Source organism: Calypte anna, chromosome Z (assembly GCF_003957555.1).
Source record: "Calypte anna isolate BGI_N300 chromosome Z, bCalAnn1_v1.p, whole genome shotgun sequence".
Taxonomy (NCBI): Eukaryota; Metazoa; Chordata; class Aves; order Apodiformes; family Trochilidae; genus Calypte; species Calypte anna.
This window is the reverse complement of record NC_044274.1, coordinates 61735917-61752070: the sequence shown is the minus strand read 5'-3', so window position 1 is coordinate 61752070 and position 16154 is coordinate 61735917.

Below are 16154 nucleotides of genomic sequence, written 5' to 3'. Positions count from 1 at the left end.
GTTTCCAGATGTAAACTTAAAGGTAGCTCCCAAGTTAATCAGGTGATAAATCTGGAACACAAAAATAGGAAAGTGAAAAAATTGAAATTTTAGTTGAAAAAACCAGCAGTATCCCTCTCTCCTTTTTGTTTGTCTCACTGCCTCTTCCCCAGGTAGGTCTGAGTGCAGCTGCATGGTTGACTGAAGTGATGGAAAATGTTGTGGGTAGAAGGACAAGGAGAAATCTCCTTTATTGATCTCAGCTCTCATTAGCTCCAGCAAATGAAGATCCTGCAAGAATCCTGCTCCCAACTGAAGTCATAAAGTTTCTTTGACTGCTTTGTTGAGTTTCATATAATAAAAACACTGGTTTGTTTGTTTGTTTATTGCCTTTACATCTGAAGCAATTACATGACTGCTTTTTTAGTAATGGCAATCTCAACGCACATGACCAATGAATACTGACTGAGACTAAAATTACAGCTTTTCTGTAAATTAGGTAAGCTCTCAGATGGCACAATATGAAGCTGAAGAGGCAAGATCATGAAACCATAATTTCAGAAATCTTTCCATGATCATGTTTTACTCAGCAAATAGAATATAACGTTCCTTCACAATGAAACTTTCCATTTACATAAGACCACTTTGCATACATATCCCTATAAACTTAGATTTTATAATTTCTAATTGGTTCTAAGGTCTGCATAAGCCCTCATTGAGTTTTAAGGACACACTTGTATAAATTATTTAAAAATACCTGTGTAAAAATTAAGATTTTTGGAAACAAACTGCAACAAAATTCCTGATCCAAAATCAGTCCGAATTCTGCTGAAAATTTGAAAAATTAGAAAAACTCTTATGTCTTCACACTTTATTCATTCTTTTTTTTTCTGTCACTTTCGTATTATGTTTTTTTCATTAATTGGTGTGTTGGTTGTTTTTTTCTGGAAACTTCTCGGCCTCTTTTGCTTTTTCTTCAACACCCAAATCTTTAAAATGAAGAAAGACAAAACAAAACAAAAAAAATCTAAAAGCTAAGGAAATAAAAAGTGGGTTCCTCCTTTTGCACAGGCTGCAGGAGATTTTAGGGCACAAAGGCATTTAAACAACTCATAATGACAGAAATTTACATAATGCAGATAGCTTGGCTTCCCGCATGAGGATCTCTGGCATTCTGTCAGACACTCTACTTTTAATTTCTTGACCTTCCAGAAAGTTAAAGTGTGGTTTTTATTTCACATTATCCACTTAGTCTCCATATGAAGCCAACACAGGAGATGTATCTTCTCTGGGGCACAAATTTTCTAACTGTTGCTCACAGTTTTCTGAGAATCCCAGATACTCTTTGCAATCTGTAGTTTCTTGACATGGTACTAAATAATCTCTCTTCATCTGGCCTAGAGCTGTAGTCATCTAGAGCTACTTTTCAGAGCAGTGCAAGTGTCCAGAACATTCTCCAGAATAATGCAAGCCTGGTTGCAATGCTCATCTCTACTTACTTAGAGGACTCTTGGGGCTCCTACTTTGGAGCTTTCTATCACTGCCATCTGTGGAGACCCTAGAGTGAAGTCTTCTGTCTTGGGGTTTTCTACATGAACATGAAGATATATTCATAAATGCTGTTCAGATGACAGTATTTCCTCATACCTCCACCACTCCCAGAAGCTATCACTGAAGACTGTACAGTGTAGCAGCAGTCATAATTTCTCTGCATCACTTTTGACCAATTATCTGTCTCTAGCTGTAAACACTTGCGAATCTTCTCTCTCAGGCAATTTTAAATAGAGAAAAAGAAATAACATGAGTATGAAAGTATACCCATTAGCTCTGATGCTTGGAAAAAAAAATCACACAAAAAAGAAAATAGAAATGAGAAAGGCTTGTATTGCCATACAGGTACAGGTATACTTAGCATGTTTAGTACGCTTAGAAAACCCGCTATTGCAATTAAAAAAAATGCATTTAGGATAACAATAATCTTAAAGACTTTCAGGAGCACCTGTTAAAAATTCAGAAATGAGATGCTGGAGGGAAATATTCTTTCAGAGATCACTTGTGGAAACAATGCATAAAGGACAATTTCAAAGCGGGATGATTTCAAGACCATGCAACCTTGACAGTGTCCTTCTACTGAAAACTAAATTAAGTACATCTTCATGCTATTTGTCACAAAAAATGTTAAGCACTGAAATGGTTTATATAATCACATCTATCAAAAAATAAATGCTCAGCTATCATACATACAGCTGTGAGTGAAAGCCTATAGCAATAGCAAATTGACCATGTTACATGGGCTAAACAATCTTTTTGACCATCAAGAATAACTATATTATCTCTGATTCAGATACATGCTAAGGCACGCAGGAAAAACACCTGCAGAATTCAAACGCGTGATAAATTTCCAAAATAAAAGTGTTTATTATATTTTAATAGAAAGAAGTAGATGACACTTCTGGAAAAACTAAGGTTATACATCCTATCTTTGAGATTTCTGTGTGTAATAAAACAGTTAGAAGGAACAAAGCAGAAAAAATTGTTTCACGATTTTACTCAGAAATTGATAAAAAATATTATTGCCAAGGTCAAAAGTAAATCCATGCAGCTGGCAACTTAGCCCTTCTCTGCAGCTAGTAGCAATCAGACAGAAATGTTTATAGCACTCGGAGATATGTCTTTAATACACGTTTACTATTTTTCATTTATTTTGGACACAATTTCGTAAGACAGTTTCAGAAGGATAAATGGCTCATTACCATTGAACTGAGGAAGGTTTTGGGAGGTGGTTTTGGAGCATTTTTATCAGATAGAAAGCTAATGTTTCTCACTTTTAACAGTAGAAAACTTAACTGTTTCCTACTGTTATAATGGCAGAAGAAAAGGTAAGATACCTTACATTGCGGTAATGTTTCAGATTTTCTTACTGTGTTATCAGAGAAGGATAAGAGCCAGGACTAGGAGAAGGAGAGAGATAGTGAGCAGTAGTCAGTGTGTGTGATGGGAAGGATATTAGCCCCCTCCCTTCAGGTAGTTTGGGAATGAGTCAAATCCATTTGAATAATAAAAGTACTCATTAGCAGCTGGTTCTGGTAAGGCATCTACTGACACAATGCTAAAGCAAGCAGTTTGGAATAACCATTTTGCCCCTATCTATTTCCAAACTATCTCTCAAGAGACTTTCTCCTGTATTTAGAGGAAGCTGCAGTGAAACTGAGATTCCCGCAGTCCCTGGAAAGTTTACTTCCTTCTCTTGTAGGCATTCTTTTTACTATGCAAGGCGTTAGACACTTGTATTCTTCCTTTTCTGTTACTTCATTTGGTTTCCTATTAGAGACAGACAACCCTAAAATTAACTAATCCTTCCCACTCTTTCTCAGCTACACTTACCACTAGGGATCTAAACTCATGATCCCATACATTCTACATGCCATTCTTCTGTTCTCCAGATCCCTTATATGTATAGTTTTCACTCACCACCACTCTCACACTCCCTTTCATGCTTTGACATGTTCATTTGTTCCCAAAACTTGTTGACATGTAAAATCTTAAACCATGACCTTTCATACAGCCCATTTCTTACCTATCTTGATTAATTTGGGATTCATTCTGAAGCCTCAGTCTCCTACCCAAAGACTTGAATAAGCTTATTTTCCATGCTTTTTAAAGGCAGTACCATGGAGTTTCCAGACATCATCATGCCATCTTGCATTTCTGGTCTTTAGGAAGACAATTTGGAAGGGATATTTATTAGACTGGCTGGGTATGCATTTGTCTTAAAGTACTACTAACTCAAGGGACATATTTTAAAACATTTATAGTAACACTTATTATTAGCATGAACTACAACTGTTAACCAATGGTATCTGAATGCAGACCTCCTTTGTAAATTTGCAGTCATCCTGACTGCAGTCATCCGTTGTTGTGTCCAACGTGAAAAGAAAACTGGTTTAGTCAGTTTCCAAGCTTCTGTAAATACAGTCACACAGTTAACAAGTTATATCTTAAAACTGGTTTCAATGTGTTAAATTTGATGTATTTTTAATCTTGAGCTGAGTCAGTCATTCTTCTTAGTATCAGAATATAAAAAAATACCTAATTATTTAGCTTTTGGAAAAATATACCAAAAATCTCCTAATATTTTCCTAGTATTTTTTTCTAACTACATTCAAAATAAGAAGGGTAGTTTTTTTTAAAAAAAGTACAGCTTTTTATGATTTTATAACAAGTTAGAGACAAATCTATTGGGAAAAAAAAAAACAAACTACATTTGGCCAATGAAACACACAATGTTTCTAAACACAAATTCTAAACCTTTAATACACAATAATTCAGCTTCATTTGCTACAATTGTATTACGAGTGTTTTTTCCCCAGTGTTAGGTATTACCAGCCATGAGCTAATCACATTTCTATAAACAATCATCGTATTTCTTGAAAATTTAATTTTCATTTAATTGAATGCTGTTTTCTAGAATTAGTACTACAATACATCCAGTCTACCTACTGTCCACTTCCTTTCACCTCATACTAGAGTTTTACATAAATTATGTTTAATTCACAAATTCACCATGCTGTAAACAAAACAATTAAAATTTATTATTTCACAATCTAGTACACTGCATCAGCAAGCCCTAGGACCATAGAAAGAAGACAGAGCTAACATATGCTTCTAACAGAACAGCTTCCTCCCACCTCTCATGCCCCTGCGCACTGCTTTGGTACTTATTTAGTAAAGCGCATGATTCATTTAAAGCCTAGGAGTAATTTGCATTTAAATTATATGCCTAAAAAATATTAAGCATTCACTCATGTGTTCTATGAATACCAAATCTAATTTAGTACTTGCATATGAGAAAGTTAACTTTTGCTTTTAAGCAAGTCAGAAAAAACCCAATTTGAATTAGACAGTCAAAGGGTAAGAAAAGTACCCATGTCTATTTGAAATCATGGACTAAACCAGGCTATGATGGAGACTGAAAAACTTAGTTATTGAAGGTGTTTGTAGTCATTCATGTTCTCATCATTCACAATGGTTGTGCTCTGGGACTGGATTGAACATGTCCATTTCATAAGAACATCTATTTTATAGGAACATCCATCAAAATGAATGGGAAGCAGGAATTAACACTGTTTGCTCTTTCCACTTTCCTTCAAAAGTCAAATGTATCCTCAGAACAGAAACCTCTCTGTGCCTATTACAGCTCATTGCTTTTACATGTAGTTAGTGACATGCTAGTTATGAAGTATTCACAGTCTCAAGTGTAAATAAATTTCTCTTTCCATATTATTAACTGGGAAAAAAAAAGTCTCTCTACATTGATGAAAAGAACCACTTCATAGCTATTCCTCCCAATACCTTCTGCAGTCATCCTGAAGGGGATAACACTGAAACATGTGCTAAGCCTTTCTTCTTTACTAAGAGAATTGTTGTTTGCTTTGCTTTTTTGTTAAAATATTTACTTACCTAACAACCTCTTGTTTAGTATTATTGAGAACTGATCTGCTAACATTTTAATTTTTTGAAACTGAGTAAATCATCACCACAAAACCACTAAATATTTCTCCAAATCTCCATTCCTACCCCGTTAAGATGTTGAATTAACATAGAAAGTTTACATATACATATATATATATATATATACACAATTCACATTAATATTCTTCTTTGTACCATACAGAAAAAAAAAATTGAAATGAGCAATGACTGGAAATCACATTGTCTGACTAATGAGCTCTTTGAAATGGGCTGTCATCCTAGTCATATGGAGAAATGTTTCAGAGTAATACATTTGAAGTCTTCTTTTCCTCTTTATAGCACTACTTTCTGTGAGTCTCTTCCCAGTAATTTTTCATGAACTGCCTACAGCAAAGCACACCTGGGGTTATGCCTGGATGAGAAAAAAGCAGAGCTGAGGACTGATGATGAAGTAGTCACTGTCCACATTGGTAAAGCAGCAAGTTTGCCCATGATTCTGCACTGCAGATGGCATGAGTGAGGAGCAGAGGGACTTTTCTAATAAAGCAGAAAAAACCCTGTGCTCCCTTGCATTATAACAGCACTCTAATTGTGGTTTAACACACTTATTTTAATTTGGTGAATTTAGTCCTGAAATCCATATGACAGCACTATAAGTAAAATACACCGCAATATAACCTGAGTATCGTGAAAACATGTATAGATCAGGCCCAATGATTTGAACTCTGGTCCCTTAGGTTATAAACAAAAAAATCCCAAAACAAAACAAAAAAGTTTTGGTTGTAGAACCAAACATGGCAGCTTCTCTACTTACCCATTTTTTCTTGCTGTGGGAATGGATTGCTGACCATCAGCAGAGGATGGACTGTAATTTGGGTGAAATTAACAAATCATATTCACAGATGCTCATCAGAAAGTCCATTTGCATGCTTTCTTCTAATTCATTACATCTATTAGATAAATGTGTCATTCATGATAATATTTATTTTTCAGGAAGCCAATGTATCTGCATTTTTCTGCACCCTATTGTACTCTAAATGCATTGCACAGAATCACAGAAGTATTGAGGCTGGAAAAGACCTCTGAGATCATGAAACCCAGCCTACTGTCGAACATCACCACATTAGCTAGACCATGGCACTAAGTGCCACATACGTCAAGATGTTTCCTTGAACACCTTCAGGGATGGTAACTACACCACTTCCCTGGGCAGTCCATCCCAAAGCTTGATGACTCTCTCCATGAGGACATGCTTCCTGATTTCCAACCGAAACCTCCCCTGGCACAGCTTCAGGCCATGCCCTCTCATCCTGTCACTAGTTACCCAGGAGTAGAGCCTGACCTCCACCTGACTACAACCCCTTCAGGTAGCTGTAGAGAGTGATAAGGTCCATCCTGAGTCTACTCTTCTCCAGGCTAAACAACCTTTTGGACTGCCAGCTTTTCCAAGAGAGTGTTGTGGGAGACTGTGTCAAAGGCCTCAAAGGCCTTGCTGAAGTCGAGGTTAGACCACATCCACAGCCTTGCCCTCACCCACTAGGTGGGTCACCCGCTCATAGAAGGAGATGAGACTGGTCAGGCAGGACCTTCCTTTCCTAAACCCATCTTGCCTGGGCCTGATGCCCTGGTTGTCCTCAACATGCCACTTGATGGCATTCGAGATAATCTGCTCCATAACCTTGGTAGGCACTGAGGACAGGTCTATAGTTCCCTGGATCCTCCTTCTGGCCCTTCCTGGGGATCAGGGTCACACTGGCCAACCTCCAGTCATCTGGGACCTCCCCAGTTGGCTAGGACGTGTCATAAATGATGGAGAGTGGCTTAACCAGTTCTTTCGCCAGCTCCCTCAGCACCCTAGGATGAATCCCATCCAGAACCATGGACTTGCTGGGATCCAAGTAGGTCACTAACTACCTCTTCCTGGATTATAGGAGGGGTATTCTGCTCCCCATCACTGTCTACCAACTCAGGAGCCCAGTTACCCTGAGGGTAGCCAGTCTTTTTGTTAAAAACTGAGGCAAAGAAGGTGTTAAATACCTCAGCTTTTTCCTTGTCTTCCATTACTGTTTCCCCTCTTATCCAATAGGGAAGGGAGATTTTCCCTGCACCTCCTTTTGTTATTAACTTATTTATAAAAGCATTTTTATTATCCTTAGCAGAGAACACCAGACTAAGTCCTAACTGAGCTTTTGCATCTCTAACTCTCTTCCTACATGACCTTATAATATCCTTAAACACCTCCTGATTTACCTGCTCCTTTCTCCAAAGCTGATACACTCTGTTCATTTCAGAGTTCATGCAAAAAGCCCTGTGTTAAACCAGGCTTGTCTTCTTCCCTACCAGCTCATTTTTCTGTACATAGGGACAGCCTGCTCCTGTGCCTTCATCATTTCACTCTTAAAGTAAGCCCCGACATCCTGGGACCCTTTGTTTTTGAAGAAGACATCAAAGTCATCCCTCTGGATGTCCAAGGCAGAGTTTTTGCTGATGACCCTCCTAATTTCCCCATATATTGAAAACCCTTTCATGTCACGGTCACTGTGCCCAAGACAACCTCCAACCACCACATCTTCCACCAGCCATTCCCTGTTTGTAAACAGTAGGTGCAGCAGGACACTACCCCCTCCCTTGTAACTAGAAGTTGTCATCTATACGTTCTAGAAACCTCCTGGACTGCCCCCTTTCTGATGTGTTGTACTTCCAGCAGACATCTAGTAAGTTGAAGTGCCCAATAAGGACAAGACCTAGTGAATGCAAGACACCTCTGAGTTGTTGAAACAATGTCTCTTCAGAGTATTTATCCTGGTCTGGTGGTCTCTAGCAGACTCCCACTAGGACATCAGTCTCATTGGCCTTCCCCTTTAAACTTACCAAGAAACATTCTCCCTTTGTGTGCCTAACATTGGGCAATCAGCGTACTTATGAACATCTAACACTACCCCACAACCTCTTTTTCCTTGCCTGTCTTTTCCAGAGAGCCCGTAGCAATCCTGCAGCACTCTAGCCATGCAAAACATCCACAACACTTCCATGATGGCAATTACATCGTGGATTCCCTGGTGCACAACAGCTTCTACCTCACCCCTCCTGTTTATTGCCCATGCTAAAGGCATTGGCATGTATGCACTTGAGCTGTGGTACAGATACTGCCTCCAACAGTACATCTCCCTGAGGCTCAGAACTTATTTCTAAGTCTCTGTAACATTCCCAGCAGTTTTTAAAACCAGAAAGGATGATATAAGATAAAAGTACACAGGACGCAAAAATCATGTATGCACTAAGCATCTATTTTCCTTTCAATAATAAATAAGGCCATGGAAAATTCTATTTTAATATATGAAGGAGGCAAGTGCTTGTGTTACAAGTTTAGCTGACAGAAGAAAAAAAAAGTATTGGAACTGCTGGCTTAGCAAGGATAGCCAATGAGGTGTTGAAAAAAATTCTGCGTATTCTCAGTGTGATTTGTAAAGCTATTAACCACTCACAGTGCTCATGAATTCATTATACTCATAGGCAACATTCTCCAGTAATTCATCTTTTGATGTATTTAGGCAAAATAAGGAAATCACAAATTATCTAATGCAATGTAATTAGGTAACAGAGAGCATACAAACAATTAAAAGATTCAAAATAACTGCAGTCAGAGCAATTTTGAAATACATTAATCTGGATTTATGAAAACTATTTTTTTCCATTAAATTAGTCTTTGTTAACTCAAACCAGGTTAGAGTTGATACGTCTTTAAAAAAAAGCACTAACCATGAAGATCAAAGTTAAAAAAAAAATGCTGTCCATAGTTTGAAATTAAAGATCACTCCAATAGTTTTACTAATAACTTGAGAGAAGATTGCCATGACTCATTCTTAAGATAAAGACATCTTCCAATGCCAGGTGCAGGATCATCAATTGACTAATTGATAGTTAAGGGGAGATAAAACCTATAAAACCAGACACAGAAAACAGTACCACAGCTCATGGTGAGATAAAGATCTGAGCCAGATGGTGCAGGGGATGATGAACCCAGGTACAAAAGCTAACCCACTCTTACTGCTGCACTCTGATTCTTGTTGCTCCTCCCAGTGCATGTTCACTACCAACAATTATAGATTATTTGGCACAACTTGGGAAATCCAGGCATATACATGCTGCTGGAATTACTCCTGAGAAAGAAGAGGATTTTCTTTCCTTAAAGATGTTCACTTCTGGTTGGTAAGAAGTAAAAAAAAAAAAACAAAACCACTTTTATTGCTCTGCTAATAGTATACAGAAGACTGCATTATACTGACAACAAATGTTTTTTCATTTGAGTCTGTAGTTCACAGTAACTCTTCACAAAAGTGAAGAGAAAATAAAACTTCTTGATCTTTGGTTTGATAAAAATTGAGCAGACCCACTCTACATCTAACTGAAATGTGTTCCTGCATTAAAAGATGCAAATTACTACTTGAATACAAGTATTCATAAATAACAAAACAGTTGTTGCTTCCAGCAGATGAAAAAACTTTTAAGTAATTAGGAACCATATAATTGCAGTAGTTTATGGCTATTAACTAATTTAGCAGCCCATTAATTTTATGATTGTTTAAAAAAAGAGTAATTTTGCACAAAGTATTGTATTGCTAATAATAATCAATAAAACTTCTAATAGTCCCACTGAATACCAAAGACATCTCAAAGCCTTTGTCTAAATGCTTTTTTAATAATTTATCAACAGCTTTTTTTTTCACTTCCCTATTTCTTAAAGATTCCTTGATATAAATCAGCAAAAAGTGTTAACATAAGTAGCAAAATATGTAAAACTTGATGCAATGTGCACTAATTTTTAATTATACTTTTTAATAAAAAACAACAACATGATCAGAATGATCAGAAAACCCACGTATTTTGGCACAATAAAAATTCTCTTAAAATTTTTGCAGAGAACTTGATTAAATTTCATGAACTCAAAAGAATATGAATATATGAATGCTTCTATTTAGAAAGAGAAATTAAAATGTGAAATCATAACATGCAAGCCAACAGTTATCTTGTACTCGATAAGAGGGATACCTCCTGCAATCCAGAAATTAAGATTAATTAAGTTACCAGCAGGAATCTTACTATTCTGTCACCTCCCAAAAGATATGAATAGCCTTGAGCTGTATCACTGCATAGCTTTAATTATAATAATTGCTTGAAATGTAGCCAAGTATTTGTTTTTTTTTGTTTCTCTCTGCTGTGGCATCTTAATACTAATATTATTAATTTAAAAATGTATATTATCATTAACCATCACACCTTGTCCATAATGTTTAATACTCTAGTTGCTAAGATGTGTGAAGATATCTTTTTCCATGTCAGCTGTTCTTGTTCAAAAGCTGAATCTATCCTTTTTGCCTTCAAATCTACTGATTTCCCTTGTATCACCATGGACAGTATAATTGGTGGCATCATATACTTGTCCAGCAGGCTATCTCCCCTTAGACTCAAAGTGAAAAATAATGATAAGAAGTATTTTTTCAAGAGAAAATCCAGAGTGTGAACTAACTCATGCTAGTAAAGCTTCTAGTGTGCTTTTATCTACTCTATATGTTGCTTTTAAACTTTGTGATATTTTAGGAGGTCTCTGGGATCCAACATATACACCAAATCTGAGGAGTTTAATGATCATGTCTACCCATGGCTTCTACCACTGCTCAAATCTCTCAAATAGATACCATGGGGCAGTGAATTTCTGTTAATACCCATTGATCACTAAATATTTATTATCTGAAATACAATACACTGGCTCTTCACTAAGACAACTAACTTTGTAGAAGTTAATAGCAGAGATTAATAATCTATTCTTAATTGTTTATTGCTTTCCTTCCTGGGGCTACCACTTGCCTACTCACAATAGAAAGACCATAGTATAGTAATCAATGAAAAAAATGTTACTAATTAGAACAACATTATAATTTCACAAATTTTATTGTGACTGTGGAAGTATTTGTGATTAGATACTGTGGCCTGATTAAAGGCACATAATCACAATCATCAAAGTTTAGAGGATACCAAGTCAAATATTTGTATAACTAGGAATCCAGGTTGTTAACCTGTCAAATTACATTTGTGTTGTTAAAAGGAAACTACTTCATGAGTAATCCTCAGAAAGACTTTTAACAAAAATTGGTAACATTTTTCAAAGTGAAAAACATTTTTCCAAAAATAAATTGTTTTAAGTTAGCATTTATTTATGATTTTAAAATAGATAATGTAGAATGAATATGAAATTCTATAATTAAAAATTAAATCAGTATACCTTCTCTTTCAAAAGACTGAAACTTCTCACAGTCTTAAAGTAAAATAATAATGGATCTTTCTCTAAATCTGGTAATTATCTATTGACCTTCCTTCCTTCATAGAAATGTTGTACTGCTGAATACACTTCTTGTTAGGGATGATGATGCCATGCTGCCCATTTAAGAGTAATTAGCAATAAAAATTATATTTTGGGAAGAAGAATGAAGAGCTGCAAGTGCAACGTGCAAGAGTTTATGTTCGTAACTCTTTCCATAACCACAACTTTGCAACTGCATTTATTGAGATAGAAGGCATGGTATTTATCAGCCAGGAAAATAATTACTGAGCAAAAGGAGACCTGTTCTGCAGGTCTCTTTGGCAAATTATTGCAAGTATCAAGTTCGTTCAAGTACCACAATTTATAGAGTATTTATATTTATTTTATATTTATATTTATAGAGCTTTTTCCTTTTCCATTGTCTCTGGACAATGGAAATTAGAAATTAACCTCTAAACTTAGTGTGAAGAATAAATATTGTGAAAAATAATCTGTTCAAACAGCAAACCAAGAACTATGCTAATAGATGTTCAGACAACCCTGATATACTGTACTACACTTTATCACCTGTACTTTTGAAGGCAAATATTTAGCAGAAATTTTGGGGGTTTGGAGAAGAGAGGGTAACAAAGGGTAGGAAGAGTGAAGACCTTGATTACCTCTTAAAATAAACATGCTATGAACTTCAGTACTCTCCACTTCCTCTGGAGGTGAAATAGGTCTATTAGAAGTGAAACCTTTTATTACATTCTATGTTATCTCTAGAAATTAGTTATGAGATGAACAGTCTTCATGTGTAACAGTCATGCATTTCCCTCTACTGTATAAAGTGGCATCTCTGCAACAAAAAAAATTATTAATTACAGCAAATAGTTTTAATTCAAGGGGAATAATTAAAGGCAATGTGGGAGTGAAAGGAAGATGATGCCATTTTCTAGCTAACTGGAGCATTTAAAGATTCAGACTCCTATTCTTTGAGCTTAATTAAGTCTGTTAAAATAAGTTGTGAAGCTAATATATTCAAGCTATGAAAAGTTATTAAGTTTTTGTAATTTTTAAACATAAACATTTCCATAATCCTTCATTTTCACAGAGTAACTGAAATTTGTGATCAAGGCAAAAATGAAGTGGAAATTGGAGTTCATTCCAAATTCCAGTATCTCTTTATAGTGGAAAACTTATTTATCAGCACTAAAGAATTTGATACCAACTATAGCACCTGGTAGACCAGTTTTTTGATGTGTGATTACAATTCCTCTTTTCTATTGTCTTATTTTATTTGAACTGAAGCCAAAACTGTATTCATATCCCAATATATCAGCAGGACCATTGCGACATCAAAAACTCTACACCCTAAACAAAGATCTATTTTGTTCATTAAGTGTAGCTCTGAATTCCAGATGTATGATAGCTAAAAATAAGGGATATCTAAGAGGTTTTTTCAGGGGCAGATATTTGATACAGTAGATGATACAGTTTAAAACAGAGGCATCTACTGTGTACACCCATTTAAGTGAACTAGATAAATAGTTCACCCAACCTAGGTTAATTATGAAGTCATGAAAGCACGGCCTCCAAAAAGAAAGTATAAAGAAACTCGAAATATAGGCTTTTCTCTTGTCAAACAATATTTCAGAATTGCAGATCAACTAAAAATATCTGCTCAACTGTCATGGTTTGGGCCAGGACAAAGGTAATTTTCTGTCTTGTAATTTTGCTTTCAGCTAAGTCTCTTGTAAGTAGCTGCACTTGCTGAAATTAACAGAAATTCTCAGACATTGTCTGTTTCCAGGACTGATAACACTCAATGTTTATAGTTACTGCTAGAGAATGGCCTGCAGAACCATGGACACTGCTCAGTTCTGAGGAACATTTTACCCTCCAGGAGGAGTAAAGAGGTCACACCTGCAACCCTCCTTTATGTAGGGGTGGACAAGATAAATGACCAAAATTGACCAGAGTATTCCATCCCATATACGTCATACTCAGTATAAATTTGAGGGATCACAAGGGTCAAACCCCTTCCTTCCTCCTCTTCTTCACCTGTCCCTGTTTGCTTCAGCACCCTGGGAGGATTCCATACATTCATCTCCCTGTGGTCCTGATCCATAAAAGCCCGAATCTGTGTGTTCCTGCCTCAAGCTCCTGACTGCTGCCGACTCCAGGAGTCCAGCCTGGACTTTCCCAGGGCTGCCCTGCAGCCTCGGTGGTGACGTGAGAGTTATTGGGGGTGGGGGGGTGGGGAGGAACCTGGTATGATTTTTCCTGTATATTTCTACATATTTTGTAATTTTTCCTTTTTATCATTACAGTTTCATTAAAGCTGTGTAGTTTAATTTCCAACTCGTAAGTCTCTCTCCCTTATTCTCTTTCCTTCCTTTATCAGGGAGGGGAGGGAGATTAACAGAGCATCTGTCATTTGGTTTAATTTTAATTTCCAGGCCAGTGTTAAACCTGACAGATTTATTGGTGCCCAATGTGTGACATCCCCGTATCATTGACTAAAATTTAGTAGTTTATTCATCTCTTCAGTAGATATATTTTCTCCAGGTTAAAAAAGATTGGGTCTTTTTTGTTGCTTCTTCTCCTTTGTCATCTTCTGTTTAGATTAATAAATAAGGGTGGAATTAATGTCAGTACATTATAGGTCTTGTGCACTTCACAAACAGTGCTTAAATAAAAAAAAAAAAAAAAAAATCTTCAAAGATATAGGACTTAATGTTAGACACCAGCAAGGAATCATAGCAGTTTCCACAGACTTTGTTAATTGTGAGAATTTATTGGCCATGTGCCTTGAGACAAAGGATTGAAATGATGTGTTTACTTTCTCTGGGGACATACAGTGGTTTTGTGACAGAGCTCAGTAAAATAATCTCTCTAAGATTTGGATATTGAGTACAGGTTCCGGCTTTTCAAGTTGAGCAAGATAACCCAATTTTTTAATTTTATTTTAATTTTAGTACAGTTATTTACCATGTTTAATAAAACATAAACTGTCTGCCTAGCAAGAGAATTAAAGAAAACTCATCCATCCATGACAAATACTGTGTCTACTTCAAGAAAAGAAAATAAAATAATTTGTGTAACTCAAGATTATTGCTAATATGTTATTAAGAAAAAATTAAAGCCAACCAAGGTATTTTATAAGGCATTAACTTTATCCTAAAAATCTACTCACTGATTGCAACATTTGCACAATTGGCCAAATCCTGTGCACTTCTGATTTAGAGATAAACTTCAGGAATGATCTGTCACATTTTTTCCTCATCTCGTAGTCACAGTCATAGCATTTCCAAGAAACCCCTCAGTACATAGAATCATAGAATTGCTAAGGCTGTAAAACACCTTCAAGATCATTGAGTTCAACCTCATCCTAACTCTATTACTCCCACACAGTGACTTCCAAGAGTTCAGTGTCAAAAAACTGAAACTATTCTAGAAAAACTTGTAATTTTTTTAATGAGATTACTAAACCAGCTTATATTTAGGGAAGAACTTAAATACACAATGTCCTTTGCTTCTGAACACCATGTCTTTAAACTTAACCCTCAAATGTTCCATATTTTACATGAACTGTATGGTATGGCATAATACTATTTATTGCAGATGATTGGTTAATAAGACTACTGTTCATATTCCTGGTGTATATAAAATCATTCTGCCCTCCAGTGCAACTGTTTGGCAGAGCCTGACATCAATATCACTGTGGCACAGTTATCTAGAAAGGGTCAGCCAATGCTCCTAAAATGAGATGATGCCTCTGGCATTGCACGTACAAAAGTGCTGACTCTTGGATTATAAAGCTGCTTTTGAGCTCAACAGCAAGTACCTTGAAAAAAAAAAAAAAAAAAAAACCAAAAAATAAAAAAGCAGCACAATATTTTTTTTAAGTACATATGTTAAAAGTGTATGTTTTAAATCCACTGAAGACAGATGGTGACTTCTCTGAAAGATCATGAAAAAGTCACTATATTAGTAAGTACTCTGCTTCCTGCACAGTACTCTATCTCCCTCTTGGACTTCAGGTTTCTTGCAAGAAGTCCTTATCTGCTAATCAGGTCTGTTAGCAACATCTTGGAAATAAATACGAATATAAATTAAGCCGTTCATGTTGCATTTAATTAAATGAATAAGCCTACATTCTCCTGATCATGAATTTCATGCCTTCTGTTGCCTGAGATTCTGAGTAATCAATGGATACTTATGTAAAGTGGAGATAGATCTGACAATTGATTTATACTTTTTAATTAGGGTGTCCTTAGAGCAGAATCATTTGGGTCATGGAATGACAATATCATCAGATCCAGCAAGCATAACAAGTCTTTCTGTCTTCACAGTGTCCTTTTCTAAGTTTACAGTAGCACTTGCAGACAGTCCTTAAAGC